Below are 24,016 nucleotides of genomic sequence, written 5' to 3'. Positions count from 1 at the left end.
AACCAGGAAATATGCATTGTACATTCTGTGCTCCATAGATACAAGTATATAGGTACTATGTCCAGTAGGATTAGTTTGGAAGAAGGGGAGAGAGAGAGAGAGAGAGAGAGAGAGAGTGAAGAGAGAAGAGAGAAAGAAAAGGAAGAGAGAAAGAAAAGGAAGGAAGGAAGAAAGGAAGGAAGGGAGAAAGGGAGGAAGGAAGGGAAAAGGAAAGAAGGAAAGCTCTAGTAAAGGGCTTAAACAAGATTCCAGTTTATTTAATCTCTCACATTAAAAGAGATTCAGAGGTCTGTGTCTCTTTGTTGATGGGGGTGCTCCATACTGTCTGGTCCTACCTGCTTTCATCTCTCTATTCTGCCATCTTCTGCCTGTGTCTTATACCTCATGTTGATACGATGTGTCATTATATCAAGAAAGGAGAAAGAGCTTTTCCTTTCTCAAGGAAACTTTCCTTAATGCCACATTAAATTTCTGCTTATTTTTATTGGTGGAATTTAGACTCATGGACACACCTAGTTGCAAAGTAGTGGGAGGGCAGAATAGTGACTTTCATTTTAGATAACAGTGTGGCCCACTAATAAGGAATTTATTACTATTGAGGAAGGAAATAGTTAATATAGAATGTGTGCATTAAAACCTCTCCTATAAATGTTAAATGAAAATATTTGAAGGAGAAAGAAAAGGAGGTAATATACACACATTTTCTTGTGGAGAATCTTAATATTTTGAGGAATTTCTTTAAGAAGTATCTTTCTAACTGCTGGAAATTTTATTTGTCTGCTGGAAGAAGTACCTTATCTCATTTAAAAGCAAACAACAATAATAAAAAGCCCTTTGAAAAGGCTTAAATTTCCCATTTCTTGGAAGAGGAAATGTAGCCTGTCACCAACAGATTGATATATTACTGACATTATCTGAAATAAAATGTTTGTTATCACTTTAGCTAAATATCCAGATGTGAAAACCTAAACAGTATACTATCTAGGAAAATAAATAATAAAACTACTGTGTTTCTTGATCTAAACTTGACTCTGAGATAATCTACTTTAACTCATTTTATAAAGGAGGGAAATGAGGAAGTAACAGTACAACTCCATACAAAAATCCTGGTCTCCTGAAACTGATAACAACTTTTTTTTTTCCCATGTTAAATGTTTAGTAGAGGTGGTTTCATAGCCTCTTTTACCTAATATTTCTCTCTCCTCTCCCCATCTCCTCCCGTTACCTTCTCTGCCTCCTCTCTCTCTCTCTCTAATGATATGTATTTTATTTCTGGTAAATATCATATAAAGGAATAGAGATATTCCTCTTCTGATATTCAGTTCAAACATTATTGACCAAATAAAGAATATGCCAGGCGACAATATACTCTAAAGAAACTTCAGAAAGCAAAATAATTTGGAATAACATATGGAATTTATAATCTACGTTTTATTTTATGGAATGAAAATCAGTGAAAAAGGTTTATGTGCTAGTAATAGAGACCTAAATTCGCAGTTGATTAAAATATTGATGTTTATTTTTCCCCCCTGTAAAATGAAGTCAGGATGTCTTAGATCAGGGGTGGTACAGGGGTTCTACAATGTCAAGAGTGTACCAGCATCCTTCTTCCTCTTTTCCTTCCCAGCTATAGCATGTGTGTATTTCTGTACAGTGTCCTCATATTTGCTTTAGATTAAGTTCCATCCCATCCCATCATATTCTCATTGAAAGTAGAGGAAGATGGACTAGGTACAGACAAAAAGGAATTTGCTGGTTGAATCAACCCAAATTCAGGAAGCTTTGCTGGAAGTCCCGTTGCATCACTTTTGATCATGTAACTTGAGCCGCAGCATTAGTCACATGCCTACCGCATCTTAAAGAGAGGCTTAGAAATCTACTTTTTCAGTTGGTTACATCATTTTTCATGAAAGCTGTGTTTTATCTTTAAGTGTGAAGAGGAGATTGGACACTGAGATTATGACTAAGAGGTTCAGCCACAGTACCAGCTCACAAAAACCTCCAAGAAATATGTGCTGTTGATAGCAGCCCAGAATTTGCAAGGCTAAGATGGCTCCATAACCCTAATAAAGCTGCCTGGAAATGGTCAGTCTCTTCTTCCTCAGTGGGGATTTAAGCCCACCTCGACATTTGCAGCTTTGTGTAGAAAGCAGTGAGATAGTACTAAAAAGAAAACATCTATCAAGGAACTGGAAGATTGTCCTCCTGGAGAATTTCTCTATTAACCTTTCTAGAGAAATAAATACTGAAACCAATTATCTCCTTCTGAGTAAAGAATAGAAAAGAATATTGTTTTTACAGGAAAGAAAATTGCCTAAAACACTGGAATACATGACCCATTTTCATAACATATGTCAGGTTCAGCTGAACTTTTCTGTGCAGTCCCGAATCTTAATTCCAAACCACAATCTTCTCTGGTGATTTGTCTACTGATAACTATTAATGACAATCAGAATTCCTTCTCGAAAACAATTTTCAGTAAATTTGAAAAACAATTTTCAATAAATTTTCTTTACTAGAACCAGACTCTAATGAATATGATACTCAATGTCTCCATGGAAACAGTTTTCAAAATGAGACCTGATTGTGATCATAGCTTACTAACAGGACCACTGAACTTTTTAAAATGGCTTTCCTAATTCTAACAGTATTCACAGAATAAAGAAACTGTTAAATACACATTGGTATTTACAATGTTTCTGTGTTTAAATGTCCAGAAAAATACAAAACTTCACATGTGGATTATTTTAAAAGGAAATTTTAAGTCAATATTTACTTGTTCTTATGTCTGATTACAGATGACATAGTAGGTTTTTTAACTAAAGTATAGTTGATTTACAATATTGTGTTAGTTTCACATGTACAGCATGATTTGGGTTTTTTTTTGCAGATTATAACAGCAGGTTTTTAAATACATTAAGAATCACAAATTCAATATGATATCACCCATGTTTTTTTTAAGATAAAAATCCATATTTAAACATCAGTGGTAAATCACTCACCTTTTCACAGTAATCAGAGAGAAAGAGAACATACAATGTATTTTAACCTGTGCCACAAGGATGAAGTAAATAAAATTTGGGGATATAGGCAGTTATTGTCATCTCTTCATTTGTTTATGAATTATTTATTCACAGGACACACATTTTTATTCAATATCTAATATGCACTGGGTCTCTTAGTCATTCATTGTACTAGGTTAAGGAAAACATTTATGGTCAAAATCTGCAGTATCTGTTTACTTATCTTTCTTCACAAGAAACTTGCTATCTCCATTACTTCCTTTCCCTCTAGCAGCAAACTAAAAGAATAGCATGAGATGACACATAGTGCTAAATTGAATATAGTCTAGTGTAAGCATTCATGATATGACCAATTTAGTGCTTTGGACAGTTAAGATAGGGAGGTCAATAGGAACTGAAGTTACTTGGAAGTTGATAGATGTATTGAAGTTGATAGATTTTAAATGGCTTTAGAGGATTGCAAAGGTTAGGATGGGCCAAGAGAAGGGAGATCACTTTAATTAGGAGAGCAATAAATTAGCAATGTGACTAGTCCTCATTTGTTAGGAAAACAGTGGTTGAAAATAAAATTCAAGGTTGCTCTTATGCTAGTACTTGTATAAACATGAAACCTGGACAAAGGAAAAAGTATAAAGTAGGTGATTTATTTGTAGTAAGATCCTTTTTAATAAGCCATTCAATACCTATTCAATACCTCATTTTAATATGAACAGTAGGATAGGTCAGGCTTGGTTGAATTACAAACATAAAGGGGATGGCAATTATCAAAGTCAGAAAGCTTGTCAGTTTAAGCTTAGAGAGTCATGTACACAATTAAAACTGAGGGCAGAATCTGTGGTAGTGAGTCAGGTGAATATAAACCTATATCCAGAAGTAGACACAAGATGAGAATATCAGCTCACATGGCTAGAATCCCTGGAGCTCCAGTTATTAGATAAGGGTTTCATTGTGTAGGTATCTTGACTGACATTAACTGTACTGAGGTCTGGGGTAGTTAACTTGAAAATTCTCTTCCTTCTAGAATCCAAGTTATTCCTAATATGTCCCCACACCTTTACCAAGCTAAAATGGATAAATGTTTCTGCATGACTAAGGGCTAATGAAAGTAAGTTTCTATGAAATTTTAAGTTTTAGCATTACCAAGTTCTGTATATAGAGCTATTAAAATAACAGTAGGTACAGTATATTGTTTGTTAGTGAATATATTTATATGTCACTTAGACTTCAAATCTCATAGACATGTTGTATGATAATTCTATACAAATAATTTATTATCTCTGATATTCAAACTCATTTGTGGTATGTTGAAGAGTACACAGGGCCTCACTGGAGGACATTAAATTGATATCATGCACAGCTGCACAGAAGACAGAGATATTTCTGTTAGACAAGCCAGAATACCTGTAAAAGACATATTTCTACTTAAATGTATATGGCCTATTCCTGCCTATATGTGTTACATCTTTAACAATTACTTAACAAAGGCAATGAAAATAATTTTATGTGTGTGTGTAAAATGGGGACCATAGAAAAAGATACCTTTACAGATCATTCAGTGTAATCCAGCCCGCTCAATTTTAAAATAAAAAGACTGACCCAGAGAACAAATGAGAAGTTCAGCTCAGCTTGAGTACAAATGGTATATTTGTTAATGAGAATAAGTTTGGATAAAACAAGCACAAAATTTTGGACTTGATCCAATAGGTAATGGAGCATCATTGAAAATGGAGCATCACAAGTAATAGAACAGGATAGTAACATGATGAAACAGTTTTAAGATAGTTATCTAGGTTGCTATTGCACTTATGAAGTAGGCAAAAATGAGGTAATGATGACTTGAACTATGATGTGAACAGCTGGAGCAGAATGTAAGAGAAAGATCAAAGAGATATTTTTGAGACTGAAATTGACTGGGCTTGGGTCATATTGGACCTATTGGAGTAAATGATATGAAACTTATGACTGGATTCTTGATTTTGAGTATAGAATATAGAATAGTTGCCTTGTCAATTGTAAGATACAGAAAAGAAAAATGGAAAGAGTAGAGTAGAAGAGAAGGTAAAGAGTTCAATTAATGATACCTGGATTTGAGAGTCATGTAGGACATCATGAATAAATGCTGTGAATATAATCAGTTTCACAGACTAAAGACTTATTGAGAGTCAAGATTAAAGTTAGAACTTGGGAAGTTCAATATAGGAGCTGAAAATAAGTGAAAAGACTCAGATTTGTTCTAAAAAGAAGTATATAGGTGAAAACTTCCCAGAGTCAAAGACTCACAATTAGAAGGCCCACAGTTAATGGATGATTAGAGATAGTAGAAAAAGTAAGAGAAAAGAGAATATGTAGAAAATCCTAAAGACTCCACACACACACACAAAATCTATCAGAACTAACAAACGAATTCAGCAAAGTTTCAGGGTACAAAATCGACATTAAAAAAATCAGTTACATTTCTATACACTAAGAACAGACTGTCTGAAAAGCAAGAAGACAATCACAGTTGATAGCATCAATAATAATAAAATTCTTACATATAAACTTAACCAAGAAAGATTTGTATACTAAAAGTCATAAAACACTGATAAAAAAATTATAGAAGACACAAATAAATGGAAAGATAACTTGTGTTCATGGACTGGAAGACCTAATATTGTTAAAATGCCCATACTACCCAAAGCTACCTATAGATTCAATGCAATTCCTACCAAAACCCCAATAGCAGTTTTGCAGTAATAGAAAAAGTACTCCTAAATTATTGTGGAACCACAAACAGACCCTGACTAGCCAAAGCTATTTTGAGCAAGAAGAGCAAAACCAGAGGCATTTCATGTCCTGATTTCAAAATATACTATAAAACTACAGTAACCAAAAGAGTGTGGTACCAGCATAAAAAAAGACATAGACAAATAGGACAGAAAAGAGATACCAGAAATAAACCCAGGCATACATGGTCCACTGATCTTTGACAAGGGTGCCAAGAACACAAAATGAGGAAAGAATAGTCTCTTCATAAATGGTGTTGGAAAACTGGGTATTAACATACAAAAGAATGAAATTGGACCCTTATCTTAGGCCATATATAAAAATCAACTCAAAATGGATTAAAGATTTAATTGTTAAGATTTGAAACTGTAAAACTCCTAGAAGAAAGCATAAGTAAAAAGCTTTGTGATATTGACCTTAGCAGTGATTTCTTGGATATGACATGAAAAGCACAGGCAACAAAGGCAAAAACAGAAAAGTGAGACTATATCAAACTAAAAAGCTTCTGTACAGGAAAGGAAACAACAAAATGAAAGGGCAACCGTGGAATGGGAGAAAATATTTGCAAACCATATATTTGATAAAAGCTTATTATATAAAATACATAAGAAAATCAAAAGTAGGTCTGTTTTTCCTCAAAAGGACTATGTTTTCTCAAATTCCACATTACATTTGCATAGTAGTTTATATCGTACCCAAAATGGAGAACTAACCAGAGTGTTCTGGAGGAATATACTTATCATAGCTTGTTTACATCTATATTTCCTTTTTCTTAGCCTACAATTTGTATATACAAGTACTGCCTATTGTAATCTACTTTATTGTTTATTTCTATAATTGTACTTCATATTTTGGTAACAGTCCTTTAATATATACTTGCTTTATCTCTATTAAAATATTTTTTCATATAGGCACAACAACTGAAATTAGATGAAAAAAGATGTCTTATGGGCTATGGAATCCAAAAATGCCTAAATCCTGCCTTTGACTATCCATACATACCCACTCTTACAAGGCCCTTGATAAAATATATGTACAGAGGAGACAAGTGGGAAAAAATAATTCTTATTGGTAGTTGTGGCTTCATGCCAAATTCCACAGGGATAGCCTGTGCCTACATCTAACTAAAGTTTAACTGACTTATAAATAAAGTATGCCACAGAACCCAAACTATATTTCAGTTCTTATAGCACTTATTTTAAGAAAAAGCAGAACACATCCACTGTTCAGAAGAGTCAGATGATATAATATGATTAATGTAGTACCTAAGGCAAAACTTGATTCCCCATCCCATTTTTTAAAAATTTCTTTTTGTTTGTGGAACAGAATAAAAAGATTATTTCTAAGGAAGTATGTTTGTCTCATGTAAGAACCTAAAGAAGATGTGCAAAAATAACTATAAATTAAAAAAAAAATGGTTCTGGAGCAGCCTCTTACAAAAGAATAAAGTTGTGTACCAATGCCATAGCATGTACAAAACTTAATTTAAAATGGATTATAGACTTAAATGTAAGAGCTAAAATTATAAAACTCATAGAAGAAAACACTAGACTGAATCTCAATTATCTTGAGTCAGGCAACAGTTTCTTAGACATGACACCAAAAGCTTAAGCAACAAAAGAAAAAAATAGGTAAATTGGGCTTTATCAAAATTAAAAATCATTCATGCTTCAAAAGACAGCATCAGAAAAGTAAAAAAACAATCCAGGTAATTAGGGTTTTCAGCTCCACATGTAAGGAGCTTCTGCTGTCACTCCATCCTACCAACAAGTAAAATGCTGAACAGACTAAAAAATCGACAGCTCTCCTTGGATCTGTAAGAGAGAGTGGAACACAGGAAAACTGATGTCCCAAATATTGGAGAGACAGACAGATGAATAAAAGGAGTCTCAGCTTACGGGAGGAGCAGAGACACAGAAGCAGAAACATCAGGGAACCAGCAACACAGGAGTAAGGAACCATAAAATGATTCACTTCATTATAAAGCAGAAACTAACACACTATTGTAAAGCAATTATACTCCAATAAAGATGTTTACAAAAATAAATGTAATTGTTGAATTGCTGGAGTCTCAGTGTTAACAAGTCTGAGAGTTAAAATTACCAGGGGAACCTACTCATAGATGGCCCCCATGATATTGTAAAACTTACCACCAGGAAACTGATCAAGTTTCCATAGTATATATCAGAAAAACAAAACAACAACAAACTCCTGGTTCAGGCAGGGAAAGGGAAAAAGGAGCCATTTTAAATACCCCAGAGCACTCTGTTCTTAACAGTTCTTCCCTCAGGGAAAACTAGTTAACCAATGCCTAACTTGCTGGGGTATCATTAGAGCTTCACTCTACTGAGGAAGGGAAACACCCAGCTCAAACCTACTCTACCAACCTATCCCACCCGAGGAGGGAAGAAAAAAAATACTGAAAAACTCTTTTGAAGTTCACAGTCCACAGGCATAGGTTCACTAAAAGACTGAAGCCTAATATTAGGTCTACAGATTGGTTTCCCTCCCTTTACATCTCACCACCACATTTCTAAAGGCCTAGTTACAGCAGCTCTTTTTACCCAGTACACCACGTCTGGCTATCAAGACAAAAGTTAAAAGGCACACCAAAGTGCAAAAACCTCAATTTTAATAGAGAGAGCAAGTATCAGAACCGGACATAGCAGGAATGTTGGAATTATAAGACCAGAAATTTAAAACAACTATGATTAATATGCTAAGTGTTCTGATGGATAAATTAGACAGCATGCAAAAACAGATGGGCAATAAAAAAGCAGAGAGATGGAAATCCTAAGAACCAGAAAGAAATGCTAAAGATTAAAAAAATACTGAAACAGAAATGAAGATTCTGATGGGCTTTTTTAGTAGACTGAGTGCAGCTGAGGAAAGAATCTTTGAGCTAGAGATATATCAATAGAATCACTGGAAAGCAAAGAAAACAAAGATTAAAAAAAAAAGAAAAACAGGACAGCATATCCAAGGGTCTCTGCAAAAGGTGCAACATATGCATAATGATAAGACCAGAAAGGGAAGAAAGAGGGAAAGAAATGGAAGAAATATTTGAAATAATGACTGAGAATTTACCCTAAATCAATGTCAGACCCCAAATCACAGACTCAAGAAACACAGAATACCAAGCAGGATAAATGCAAATAAATAAATAATCTACACCAAAGCATATTATTTCAAACTACAGAAAATCAAAGATATAGTCCTGAGAGAAGCCAGAGGAATAAAACACCTTACGTATAAAGGAACAAGATAAGAATTACATCCAATGTCTCCTCAGAAACCATGCAGGCAGGAAGAAAGTAGAGTGAAATATTTAAACTGTTCAGAGAAAAATACTTCACCAAACTGGAATTGTGTACGTTACAAAATTTTGCATCAAACGTAAAGGAGAAATATTTTCTTACAAATAAACACTGAGGGAATTTGTTGCCAGCAGACCTGACTTACAAGTAACATAAAAAGAAGTTCTTTCAGAACAATGTAGAAGAAATGGATATATCCCTAGACATATACAGTTTACCAAGACTGAATCATGAAGAAATAAAAAATCTGAATAGGCAAATAATGAGTAAGGATCACTAATCAAAAACTGCCCTACAGAATACTACTGTACAATAGGACCCTAAAAGAATCATATACCATAATCAAGTGGGATTAATCACTGGAATTTACAAATGTTCAAAATGCATAATCAATATGATATATCACATTAAAAGAATGAAAGATAAAATCATATTATTATCTCAATGGATGCAGAAAAAGCATTTGACAATACTCTTTCATGAAAAAATTCTCAATAAATTGAGTACAGAAGGGCTGTACCTCAATATAATACAGGCCATTTATAACAAGTCCACTGTCAACATTATACTCAATGGTAAAAAGCTGAAAACTGTTCTCCTAAGATCAGGGACAAGGGTGTGCCCACTCTCACTAATCCTATTTAACAGTACTGGCAGCCCTAGCCAAAGCAACAAGTCAAAATAAATAATAAGTAAGTAAAAAATAAATAGATATATTAGTAAATAAATGGCACCAAAATTGGAATGGAAGTAAAATTGTCTCTTTTTGCAGATAATAAGATTTTGTATATAAAATATCCTAAAGATTCCACCAAAAACTTAAACCTATTAAACACACTGAGTAAAATTGCAGAAATAAAAATCAACATACAAAAAATCTGTTGCACTGGGGGCAGAGATCAAGATGACAGAATAGAAGGACATGGAACTCACTTCCCTCAGCAAACACATCAAAAATACTTCTACATGTGAAAATAATTCTCACAGAAAACTAACTGAAAGCTGGCAAAAGATATCTTATACAACCAAAGAAAGATCCCCACCTAAGGAATTGGGGTGGGACCTGCACCCCTGGGAGGGAGCTGTGAAAGAGGAAAGATTCCCTCACCCTGGGAACCCCCTTTGCTGACCAGGAGGTCCACCAAGGCAGAGAGGGAGCTGAAGTGGCCTGGATTTTGCTCGAGAGAAATGTACAGGTGCTGGCTTGCTAACAATCAGGGCAGAGACTGGTACCGAGAGCTACCATACCACCACATTTCCAAGCCCATAACATGAGCCTGCTAGTTCCTGCAGTGGCCAGGTGCTGAAACTTGGGTTTCAGCACACAGACTCTGGGAGAGGACACAGTTTAGCTGCTCAGCGACAGCCCAAAGGACCTGGAGTGTGGTCTGGGCCACCACTGTTAAAGTGTGCAAGATGGGGCACAGGTCCACCATAGAAGACCCATCATCAGTGCACACAGGGTGGGGTGTGGGTCTGCCATAACACCCCTGGCTGTCAGCATGCTCATGGCAGGGTGCAGCTCTAGCAGGGGCAGGCTTTGTGACCATGCACAGGCTGGAGGCAGGGCTGACATCAGAGCCAATTATCAGCTCTTCCTCAGCAGGGACAGGTCCAGCGGCCTGTCTAGCATCAGCAGACTGTTGGCACACACAGCAGGTGGTGAGCAGCATCACAGACTCGCATTCCTGGTGGACAGCCCTGGGGAGGAATACAAAGCAGCTCCTTTCCCAGTGTAAATGCTCCAGTTCTGCCTTCCTCACAACTGGGGAGCAGAACCTACCCTGCAAAAAGGCTGTGACAGCCAAAGAGCAAAGATGAGGACCTGCCCAACATCCAGTGCAGGCTATGGCCACCATAACACCAAACACACCCCCAATCAAGGGGACAATCAGTGGCCAGCATACTCTGAGGAAAGACATGGCAAGCATCTGTACCAAAAACATCTCTCACACCAAAAATAATGGACTCACACAGTCAACACAGGGATGCTCCCACATAAAAACAGCCCTACAAGACTATAGTAGATAACTTTCTCCTAAATTCATAGAGACAGAGAAATGTAAGCAAAATGAAGAAGAGGAAATACTCTCAATTTAAAGAACAAGAGAAATCCCCCAAAAGAATAATGAAACAGACCTCTCCAATCTACCAGAGTCAGAGTTCAAAAAGGAGGTAATAGGGCTTCCCTGGTGGCGCAGTGGTTGAGAGTCCGCCTGCCGATGCAGGGGACACGGGTTCATGCCCCAGTCTGGGAAGATCCCACATGCTGTGGAGCAGCTGGGCCAGTGAGCCATGGCCACTGAGCCTGCACGTCTGGAGCCTGTGCTCCGCAATGGGAGAGGCCACAACAGTGAGAGGCCTGCATACCGCAAAAAAAAAAAAAAAAAAAAAAAAGAAAAGGAGGTAATAAAAATGCTAAAGGAATTAAGGAAGATTATCAATAGAAATACAGATCACTCTAAGAGGAAACTATAAAGAGGAACCAATCAAAATTAGACAACTCAATTGCTGAGATAAAAACCAACCAGCTAAAGGAAATGAATAGCAGACTAAATAATGCAGAACAGCAAGTAAGTGATCTGGAAGATAGAATAATGGAAGTCACCCAATCAGAACATCAGACAGAAAGACAAATGAAAAAAAAAAAAATGAAAGCAACATATGAGATCTATGGAATAATATAAAGCATGCCAACCTATGCATAATAGGTGTTTCAGAAGGAGAAGAAAGAGAAAGAGAATTGAAAATGTATTTGAAGAAATTATGGTTGAAAACGTCCCAAACCTAAAGAAGGACAGATACCCAGTTATAGAAAGCACAGAGGGCCCCAAACAAGATGAACCCAAACAGACCCACACCAAGACATATCATAATTAAAATGGCAAAAGTTAAACAGAGCATTCTAAAGACAGCAAGAGAAAAAACAGAGTCAGTTATGAGGGAACCCTCATAAGGCAATCAGCTGATTTCTCTACAAGAACTTTGTAGGTCATAAGGGAGTGGCATGATATAGTCAAAGTCCTGAAAGGGAAAAACCTACAAACCTAGGATATCAACCCAGCAAGGTAATTATTTAGAATAGAAGGAGAAACTAAGAATTTCTCAGAAAAGCAAAAACTAAAAGAATACAGCAATACTAAACCTAACCTGAAAGAAATATTGAAAGTTATTCTCTAAATAGAAAAAAGGAATCAATAGGAAAGGGAGAAAACACAATAGGAAAGGTAAATATATTAAAGGATTGAGGATCACTTAAGCCAGTACAGAGATTAAAAAACAACCAAAAACATTTGTAAAGGCAATTATAACTACAATGAATAGCAAAAGGATAAAAATAAAGATGTAAAATAGGCATCAAAAATCACAAAATGTAGCGGAGGAGAGTTAAAAAAAAGTAGATCTTTTAGAATATGTTTGAACTTATATGACTATTGGTCTAAAGCAAGTAGGTATAGTTATGGGTTAACATACTTGAAAACCAGAGTAACTACAAATCAAAAACATAGAGTAAGAATCACAAAAACCAAAAAGAAAGGAACTGAAGCATACTACAAAAGAAAACCATCAACCTACAAAAGAAAAACATAAAAGAAGAAAGGAACAAAGAAGAAATACAAAATCAACTGGAAAACAAGGTTTAAAATGGCAATAAATAGTTATCAATAATTACTTTAAATGTCAGTGGACTAAATGCTCTGATCGAAAGACATGGAATGGAAAATTAGATTTAAAAAAAAAACCCAAGAACCTACAATATTCTGCCTACAAGAGACTTACTTTCAGGCAAGGTACATAGATTAAAAGTGAGGGGGGTGGAAAAAGATGTTTCATGCAAATGGAAATGACAAGAAAATGGGGGTAGCAATACTCATATCAGACAAAATAGACTTTAAGACAAAGACCATAAAGACAGAGAAGGACACTATATAATGATAAAAGGAATTTATTTACAAAACAGAAACAGACTCACAGACATAGAAGACAAATGTATGGTTACCAAAGGAGAAAGCAGGATGCAGGGGATGGATAAATAAAGAGTACGGGATTATCAGATACACACTATTATATATAAAATAGAAAAACAACCAGGATTTACTGTATAGCACATGGAACAATATTCAATGTAATAACCTGTAATGGAAAGACTCTGAAAAAAAAAGTAAAAGAATCTGAATCACTTTGCTCTATACCTGAAACTAGTACAATATTGTAAAACAACTACACTTCAATTTAAGAAAATCAGTTTCATTTTTATATATTAACAACAAATTATCTATAAAAGAACTAAATAATCTCATTAACAATAAAATAAAAAACAAAATACTTGGGAATAAATTTAGCCAAGGAGGTGAAAGGTCTGTACCTTGAAAACTATAAGACATTGATGAAAGAAATTGAATAAGACAAATAAATGGAAAGATATCCCATGTTATAGATCGTAGAATTAATCTTTTTAAAATCTCATGGACCTACTACCCAAACTCATCTATAGATTTAATATAATCCCTATCAAATTTCCAATGGCATTTTAAACAGAACTGAAAAAACAATCCTAAAATTAGTTTGGAACCACAAAAGACCTTAAATAGCCAAAGCAATCTTTAGAAAGAACAAAGCTGCAGATGTCACACTTCCTGATTTCAAATTACACTTTAAAGCTATGATACTGTCATAAAAACAGACACATAGACCAATGAAACAGAACTGATAGCTCAGAAATAAGATCACACATATATGGTCAAATATTACTTGACAAGGAAACCAAGCATGTTCAAAAGTAAAATGTCTCTTCAACCAATGGTAGTGGAAAAACTGAATATTAACATGTAAAAGAATAAAACTGGACTCCTATCTCACAAAAATTAACTCAAAATAGATTAAAGACATACATAAAACCTGAAACTGTAAAACCTCCAGAAAGAAATCCTATAATTTGTGACAACATGAATGAAACTTGAGGATATTATGTTACGTGAAATAAGTCATACAGAGAAAGACAAATGTTGTGTAATCTCACCCTTATGTGGAATATAAACAACAAAAAAAAAAACCCCACATAGAAACAGAGTGGATTGTTGGTTCCCAGGGATGGAGGGAAGTGTGCAAGGTTGGGGAAATAGGTGAAAGTTGTCAAAGGGTACATCTTCCAATTATAAGATGAATAACTTCTGAGGATCTAATGTAAAGCATGATGAGTAGTTTTAACAATATTGTACTGTATACTTAAAAGTTGCTAAGAGAGTAAATCTTAAAATTTCTCACCACCAAAAAAAAAAAAAATGTAGTTCTATGAAGTGATGGATGTGATGGATATGTTAACTAACTTTTGTGGTAATCATGTCTATGTAATAATTTTCTAATCATTATCTATGTATATCAAATCATCATATTGTACATCTTCATCTCATGCAGTGTTATATATAAATTATATCTCAGTAAAGCTGGGAAAGAAAAGATCTTTAAAGAGAAGAAAAATAATATAGGTCAGAAATTCAGATCTATATAAAGGAAGGAAGAGTATTGAAAAAGTAGTCAGTGAAGGTAAAGTAAAATCTGCTATTTTTCTTATTCTTGATTTAACAACCAACAGTTTGTTCAAAATAATAATACCAACAATTTATAGATTATGTATGCTTATGTATATATCTTATGTATTTATATATGTTTGTGCATGCTTACAGATAAGTGAAATGAATGACAGCAATTTAAAAAGCACAAAAGGGATGAATTAGAATTATTTTGTTATTAGAAGCTATACTACCTACGAAGTGATGCAGTGTTATTTGGAAGTGGATCTGGATGACCTGTGTATGTATATTGCAAACTCCAGGGCAACCACTTAAAAAAAAAGAAAAAAAAAACAGAAGTATAACAAATAAAAGCTAAGACAGAAAATGGAATCATATAAAATTCTTAACTAAAACCACAAAAGGCAGAAAAAGCATGGAAAACAAAAATAGAAAAAAAGAACAAAGGCAACAAATAGAAAACAGTAAGGAATGCAGTAAATATTAATCAAACTATGTCAATAATCACTTTGTAGTCAATAGGCTAAATATGCCAATTAAACAGACTGTCAGAGTGGAGCAAAAAAGCAAGACTCAATTGTATGTTGCCTACAAGAAACTAACTTTAAATACAGACACAGATAGATTAAAAGTAAGTGAATGGAGGAAAACATACCATATAACACTAATCAAAAGCAAGCAGGAGTCGCTATACTAATTTCAGTCTAAGCAGACTTCAAAGCAAGAAAATTTATCAGGGTTAAAGAAGAGCATAACATGATGATAAAGGAGTCAATTCTCCAAGAAGACATAACAATTCTTAACATGTATGTGCCAGGCAACAGAGCATCAAACTCAGTAAGGCAAACACTAATAGAACTGAAAGGAGAAACACATTAATTCATTATCATAGTTGGAAACTTCAACACTTTTTACAGAAATGAACAGATGCAGCAGGCAAAAAATCAGTAAGGACATAGGAACTCAACAACACCATCAATCAACTGAATATTATGGACATCTACAGACTACTTTTTCCAACAACAATAGAATACATATTCTTTTCAAGTTCACGTAGAACATTTACCAAGATAGACTACATTCTGGGCCATAAAGCATACCTTAACAAACTTAAAGAATAGAAATCTTACAATGTCTGCTCTCAGACCACAATGGAATTAAACTAGAAATCAGTAACAGAAAAATAAGTGAAATATCCCCAAATACATGAAGATTTAACAATACACTTCTAAATAACATATGGATCAAAGAAGAAATCTCAAGTGAAACTAAAAACTATTTTGAACAAAATAAAAATGAAAACACAACTTGCCAAAGTTTGTGTGACGCAGTGAAAGCAGTACTTAGAGGGAAATTTATAGCATTTGATGCATATATTAGAAAAGAAGAAAGATCTAAATTTTCACCTCAGAAAACTGGAAAAATAGCAAATCAAATCCATATAAGCAGAAGAAAAAAAAATGACACAAACAGATCTCAGAAGAACTGGGTTTTGAGACTCTCTAGTGCTTGGTGACCTGGCTATCCCCACCTGCTGTGTCCTAATGTAGTCCCTGGAGCCCGTTGGAGAATCCCTGCTGCCTGAATAGGAGTCAGAGATACCTTGAGGCTGCAGTTATTGCCACGTTCAAGAATAAAGATAAAGAAGGTAAAAACTGATGCAGGGGTAAGAATGAGAATGAATCTGAAAAAAGAGAGCTGGTGTTCAAAGAGGATGAACAAGAATATATGCTCAAATAATAAAAATGTTGAGAAATGGATGATTAGAAGTGATGTATTTTGATGGCATAAAGAAGTTATGTCACTTCAGAGGGGAAATGGAGCAAAAAATTTGCATAAATACCTCAGACATCATATTGGTTGGTCTACAAGATGACCAAGATAACAAAGCTGATATAATTTTAAAATACAATGCAGACGAAGCTAGAAGGCACATGATGAGCATCCTGATCATATTAAATTCTATAAAACCAATTCATTTGATCTTGGAGATATACACATAATCCATTTGATGACATTTGAGATGATAAAGAAAATATTGATAATATCGAAACTGAACTAACATTTTATGTTCCAATTTTTCTGAGGATTGTTTTACAATTTGGATTTTTGGCTATGATCCTGTTAAAGAAGATCAAAATTTTATTAGCCTGAGAGAAACTTGTTAAAGCAGTTTCCAAGCCATTTGTATCTCTTTAAAAGCTGGTAATCCTGAATATATTAAGTAAAATGTTAAACCCACTTTGTTCTTTTGCTGCAGTTGAGCTTATAAGTAAAAGACCCCATTTTCTATTTAAAAGGAGAGAAAAAATGCCTTTTTGACTTTGACAACTTCCAGTAAGTAAATGGATGTTTTGAATAAGCCATTTGCCTTACACTCTTTATGGAGTATGATCAAGCCATAGTTTTGATTAGATTGTTGACTGTACGGTGTCTTTCTATATACTCTAGTTACCTAGATATTCCTTTGAGATTTTGACACAATTTAAGAGAGGCAGAAATCTGCATTTGAAGTAAGAAATGATAATTCTGTTTTACATATTTAAGTGGCATGTGGCTATTTTATGCTAATTTCGATACCATGTGTATTCTTTTCATGATCTTATTTTGCCAGTATAAACATACCAACAAGAAAAGCATTCTCAAAACTCAGTTTTTGGAACCCAGATTTTAATAACAATTTTGAATTTGTAAAGTTAGCACTTGCAAAAATTCAACAATAGGTGGCACCCAGTAATCTTAATAGTGGATAAATTGATATATTTGGACACTTTTTTTTTTTTTTACTTACTGTGCATAGGAATTTCCCAAATGAGAAAAGTATTATATTTTGATCATATGCATGTATGTAGAATTTTTTAATGAAAATGTTTTTGTCTTATTATAAAGAGAAAAGCTTTACTTTTTAAAAAATTAATTCATTTTATTTTTGGCTGCATTGGGTTTTTGTTGCTGCACATGGGCTTTTTCTAGATGTGGTGAGCAGGGGCTACTCTTTGTTGCGGTGAGCAGGCTTCTCATTGTGGTGGCTTCTCTGGTAGCAGAGCATGGGCTCTAGGTGCGCGAGCTTCAGTAGTTGCAACATGCAGGCTTGGTAGTTGTGGCTCATGGGCTCTAGAGTGCAAGCTCAGCAGTTGTGGCGCATGGGCTTAGTTGCTCTGTGGCGTGTGGGATCTTCTGGACCAGGGCTCAAACCCGTGTCCCTTGCACTAGCAGGTGGACTCTTAACTACTGTGCCACCAGGGAAGCCCTATGTAGAATTTTTTATAGCACAAAAATATTATGGTAAAAGTCTTATTTTATTTTCAGAAGTCATATACATGTAAGCTAGAAATTAAGTGTTTGAATAGCATGTTTGGTAATTTTTAGAAAAAGACAATTTGTACAAGTTATTATAAAATTTTCATGTACATATAACTTAAGTGTTTATAAAGCACCCAAATTATCTGTAAGCTGGGGGAAAAGGAGGGAATAACAACTTAATGAGAAGATTGTCCCCAATTTCTGAATGGAAGAGTTACAACTGATATAATAAAAACAATGTCATGCTGCAGAGTTAAAAAATTAGAAATAAGAATTAGAGTAGAAATCAGTAAAATTGAAAACAGGAAATCAATATAGAAAATCTAAAGAAACCAAACACATGTTACTTGAAGAGGTCAATACAATTGATAAGACTGCAGCTAGGTTAACAAAGAAGAAAGAACACAAAAACTAATATTAGAAATGAAAAAGGGACATCACTACATATCCTATAGACATTAAATGGATAATAAAGGAATACTATGAAAAACTCCATGAACACAACTTTGATAACCTAAATGAAATGGATCAATTCCTTCAGGAATACAATTCACCAAAATTCACACAAGAAGAAATAGTCAATCTGAATAGGCCTGTATCTACTAAAGAAATTGAAATAGTGATAAATAATTTTCCAAGACAGAAAGTAGAAGTAGCAGGCCCATAAGTGTACACTGGTGAATTCTACCAAATATTTAAGGAAGAATTTATATCAGTTCTATACAGTCTTTTTCAGAGGATAGAAGCAGAGGAAATACATACTTTGCAACTCATTCTATGAGGCCAACATTACCTTATTACCAAAACCTGACAAACATGTTAAAAGAAAATTACAGACCAATATCTCTCATGAACACTGACACAAAACTCCTTGAAAAATATTAGCATATTGCATCCAACAATGTATAAAAAGAATTGTAGACCGAGACCAAGTGAGATTTATCTCAGGCATGCAAAGCTGGTTCAACATTCAAAAATCAATTAATGTAATGCAACACATCAACAAGCTGAAACAAACAAAATCACATGATTATATCAATAAATAAATAAAGGATTAGACAAAATCCACCACCCACTTATGATAAAAAATCTCAATAAGCTAATAGATGGAAACTTCCTCAATTTGATAAAGAATATCTACAAAAATCCTACAACTAACATCATACTTAATGGTGATAAACTTGAAGCTTTCTAACTAAGGTCAGGTAGAAGGCAACGATGTCCCTTCTGACCACTCCTTTTCAACATCATACTGGAAGTTCTAGCTATTGTAATAAGATAAGAAAAGGAAATAAAAATTATACAGACTGGGAAGGAAGACATAATTCTCTCTTTGTTTGAAGATGACATGATCATCTATGGAGAAAATTTGAAAAAGTTGACGGAAACATCCTGGAGCAACATACAAGGTTAATATACAAAGTCGATCAATTCCATATGTACCAGCAATGAACAAGTGGATATTGAAATTAAATTAAAACCAATTAAAACCAATACCATTTACATTAGCACCTGGAAAAGTAAAGTAGTTAGGTATAAATCTAATAAAATATGTTCAAGATATATATGGGGAAACTACAGAAGTCTGATACATGAAGTCAAAAAACAACATAAAAATGGAGAGGTATTCCATGTTCATGGATAGGAGAATTCAATGTTATCAAAACGTCAGTCCTTTCCAACTTGATCTATAGATACCATGCAATCTCAATCTTCTAAAGTTTGTATGGAGAGGCCAGAAAAGCCAACACAAAATTAATGGAGAAGAACAAAGCAATATTACTGATACTACCTGACTTTAAGACTTACTATAAAGCCATGGTAATCAAAACAGTGTGGTAATGGCAAAAGAATACACATATATCAATGAAACACAATAGAGAACACAGGAACAAAATCCCACACATATAGTCATCTGGTCTTTGATAATGGAGCAAAGGCAATATAATGGAGTAAAGATAGTCTCTTCAACAAATGCTGCTGGAACAACTGGATATCCACATGGAGACAAAAATGACTCAAGACACAGACATACTTCCCTCAAAAAAATTAACTCAAAATAGATCACAGACCTAAATGTTAAAAGCAAAAGAAAAGCAAAATGTTAAAAGAGGATAACATTGGAGAAAACATACGTGACCTTGGTTATGACAATGACTTTTTAGATAAAACATCAAAAGCATGATGCGTAAGAGAAATAACTAATAAACAAAACTTCATGAAAATTAAAAACCTCTGCCCTGTGAAAGACACTATCAAGAGAAAGAGAAGATAAGCAACAGACTGTGAGAAAATATTTGCAAAAAACATCTTATAAAGGACAGTTATATACAATATACCAACAACACTTAAACTCAACAATAAGAAAACAACCTGATTAAAAATGAGACAAAGATCATAAAAGACACCTCACCAAAAGAAGGGATACAGATGGCAAATAAACATATGAAAAGATGATACATATCACATGTGATCAGGGAAATACAAATTAAAATAAGAATGAGCTACCCCTACACACCTATTAGAATGGCCAAAATCTAGAAGACTGAGAATACCAAATGCTGGTGAGGATATGGAGCAATAGGAACACTGATACATTGTTAGTGGGAATACAAAATGGCACAGCCAGTTAAGAAGACAGTTTAGTAGCTTCTTACAAAACTAAACATACTTTTACCATACAATCCAGCAATTGTGTTCCCTGGTATTTACCCAAATGTGTTGAAAATATATGTTCACACAAAAATCTGCACACAGATGTTTATCACTGCTTTACTCATTATTGCCAAAACTTGGAAACAACTAAGATGTCCTTCAGTAAGTGAGTGGATAAATAAATAGTGGTACATCCAGACAATGGAATAATATAAACTGGTAAAAAAGAATGAGCTATCAAGCCATGAAAAAACATTGGGAAACCCTAAATGTATATTACTAAGTGAAAAAGTCAATCTGAAAAGACTACATGCTATATGATGCCAACTGTATGACATTCTGGAAAAGGCAAAACTATGGAGACAATAAAAAGATCAGCAGTTGCCTGGGATTGTTGGTAGAGGTGGAAAAGTGGGAGGAATGAATAGTCAGAAAACAAAGGATTTCAGGACAGTGGAGATACTCTGTATGATACCATAATAACAATCCATGTCAGTATTCATTTGTCCAAACTCATAGAGTGTATAGCACCAAGAGTGCACCACAAGGTAAACTATGGACTTTGTGTGATGATGATGCCTTAATCATTTTAAAAAATGTCTTAATACGAAACTATAATTCTAAAAAATACATGCACTCCTGTGTTCATAGCAGCACTATTTACAAGAGCCAAGACACAGAAACAAACTGAAACAATGTCCATAGACAGATGAATGGATAAAGAAGATGTGGTATATATATACAGTGGTGTATTACTTAGCCATAAAAAAAAGAGTGAAATAATGCCATGGGTGGTCCACATGGGTGGACCTAGAAATTATCATACTAAGTGAAGTAAATCAGAAAGAGAAAGACAAATACCATAGGATATCACTTCTATGTGGAACCTAAAATATGACACAAATGAACTTATTTACAAAACAGAAACAGACTCACAGACAGAGAACAGACTTGTAGTTGCCAAGGGGTAGGGTGCAGGGGAGGATTGGATTGGGAGTTTGGGATTAGCAGATGCAAACGATCATACATAGAATGGATAACCAACAAGGTCCTATTGTATAGCACAGAGAACTATATTCAATATCCTGTGATAAAACATAATGGAAAGGAATATGAAAAAGAACATATGTATATATATGTATAACTGAATCACTTTGCTGTATACCAGAAACTAACACATTTTAAATCAATATACAGCAATAAAAAAGTCTTAATAAAAAACATCCATAAAATTGGAGCAAATCATATAATTGACAAATAAATTGTAAACAATACCTTCAACTCAGCTAAAAAAGAAAATTATCCCAACTAAATATTGGGCAAGGAATATCAATCAACATTTCTCCAAATATATATACATATATATATATGTATATATATAGCCAATAAGTACTTGAAAAGAATATTAACATCACTGTTCATTAGGAAAATGTAAATCAAAACTACAAGATACCACTTCACACTCAGTGGAATAGTTATAATCAAAAAGACAGTAACAAATGTTGGCAATGATGTGGAGAAACTGGAAGCCTCACAGATTGTTAGTGAGATGTAAAATGTACCAACCACTTACAGCTTAGGAGTTTCTTAAAAGGCTAGATATATATGATTATCATAGTAAATAGCAATTCCACTCCTAGGTAAATCCTAGAGAAAGGCATTATGACTATATAAGAACTTGTAAACGAATATTCATATAAGCACTATTCATAATAGCCAAAGAGTGTAATCAATCCAAATGTCCTTAAACTGATAAGCAATATAAGTTCCTTATCAAATATATGATTTGCTCTGATTTGATGGATTGCATTTTTATTATTAAAGAAAAGGTGGCATAACAAGCCATAAAAAGAATAAAGTACTACATGCTACAACGTGGATGAACATGAAATTGTGCTAAGTGGAAGAAGTCAGTCACAAAAGATTACATATTTTATAATTCCATTTATATGAAATGTCCAGTACAGGAAAATCTATAAAGACAGAAAGTAGACATGTGGTTGCCAGAGACTAGAGGGAATGTGATGGATAGGGGTGACAGCTAATGACTACAGAGTTTCTTTTTGGGGTGATAAAAATATTAAAAACTAAGTAGTGGTTATGGTTACACAACTCTGTGATATGCGAAAAAAACTCAAAGTGTGAATTTTATAGCAGCTGATTATATTTCAATAAAGTTTTTATTAAAAAATGAAGCTTGCGCCCAAGTGATTGATTTTTTCCCTCCTTTTAAAGTGTCACCCAAAGGGAGAATTGAGGCCTAGAAAAACAGCTTCAATTTTAAAGATTTATCCTCATTTGCCTTGAAAATAAAGGTAGAGAAGGGAAGATGAGGGCCTAGAGAATATCCTTCAGTCACCCAGAGGCTAACAAAAAACATTTTCATAAGCATGAGAGGAAGAGGATGGACTTTGGATTCAGAAAAACCTTGGTCCTAATTCTAATTCAACTTGCCAGGTATGTGGCTGTGGAAATTAATTAACTTTCCTGAGCCTCAATCACTGCATCTATAAAAGCAGAATACTAATAACAATTATCATAACAAAATTATGGCTGAAGTGCTTACTAACCATGATAGTTTACATTGGGTAAGTATCCATTAGAAGAAGAACATATGTAGTGAATATTCTTTATTTATTTTCTTTTACATTAATTGCTTTTAGTAACACATTATTAGGAATATAACAAGTGCTCAAAGATACAACTCGTTGTTCCAATTGGAGTTCAACATAGAGTAGACATCTTCATCTTCAAAGTCAGCAGAATACTATCCTCAATTCTCTGTGACTCTGACATTGACTCTCCAGCCTCCTCTTTCACTTACAACTACCTTTGTTATTACACTGGACTCATCTAGATAATCCAGGATACTTTCCTCAAGTCAAGGTCAGCTGATTAGCAACTCTAATTCTATTATAATCTTAATTCTCCATTGTCATCCTACTCTTGGAATGCAAAGTTTGATGGCTCGAACTGGATTGTCACATTAATTTGAGAATGAGACGATTCATGGTAGAGCTCAACACAATAGCAATAATAGTGGTAATCAGCTGCAAATATGGCTATAAATTTTTCTTCTACCCTTGCAATATGACTTCATAACTCCTCCCCCATCAGTGACTATGTAATCTTTACTTCTTGAATATGGGATGAACTTGCTTTTCCCTCTGGCTAGTGTGACAGGTGCAAACATGATACAAGCACAGTTTTGGAAAAATGTACACTAAAACTTGCCCTTTTTGTCTGCTTTTAATACCCATGCCGCCACTGCCATGTGAAGACTCTCATTCCAAGTCTCTGGAGGATGAGCAAACACATCAATAAAGGGCCAGCTTTCTCATGATAAACAAGCCAGCTCCAGTGGACCTACCAACTGACTGTAGACTGACGAGCAAACCCCACTTAGGTATCAGCCAGGCTC

At 34.4% G+C, this 24,016-nt stretch overlaps 1 pseudogene; it reads left to right on the top strand.

Moving 5' to 3' along the window:
• The first annotated feature begins 15,393 nt into the window (after window positions 1-15,393).
• Window positions 15,394-19,233, top strand: LOC111175884 (eukaryotic translation initiation factor 1A, X-chromosomal-like; annotated as a pseudogene).
• Window positions 19,234-24,016: the final 4,783 nt, after the last annotated feature.

Source organism: Delphinapterus leucas, chromosome 4 (assembly GCF_059928025.1).
Source record: "Delphinapterus leucas isolate spDelLeu-1000000601 "Yukka" chromosome 4, BTC_Dleu_Yukka2, whole genome shotgun sequence".
NCBI classification, from domain to species: Eukaryota; Metazoa; Chordata; class Mammalia; order Artiodactyla; family Monodontidae; genus Delphinapterus; species Delphinapterus leucas.
Note: the sequence above shows the minus strand (reverse complement) of the source record. Positions and strands in the feature narration are given on the sequence as shown.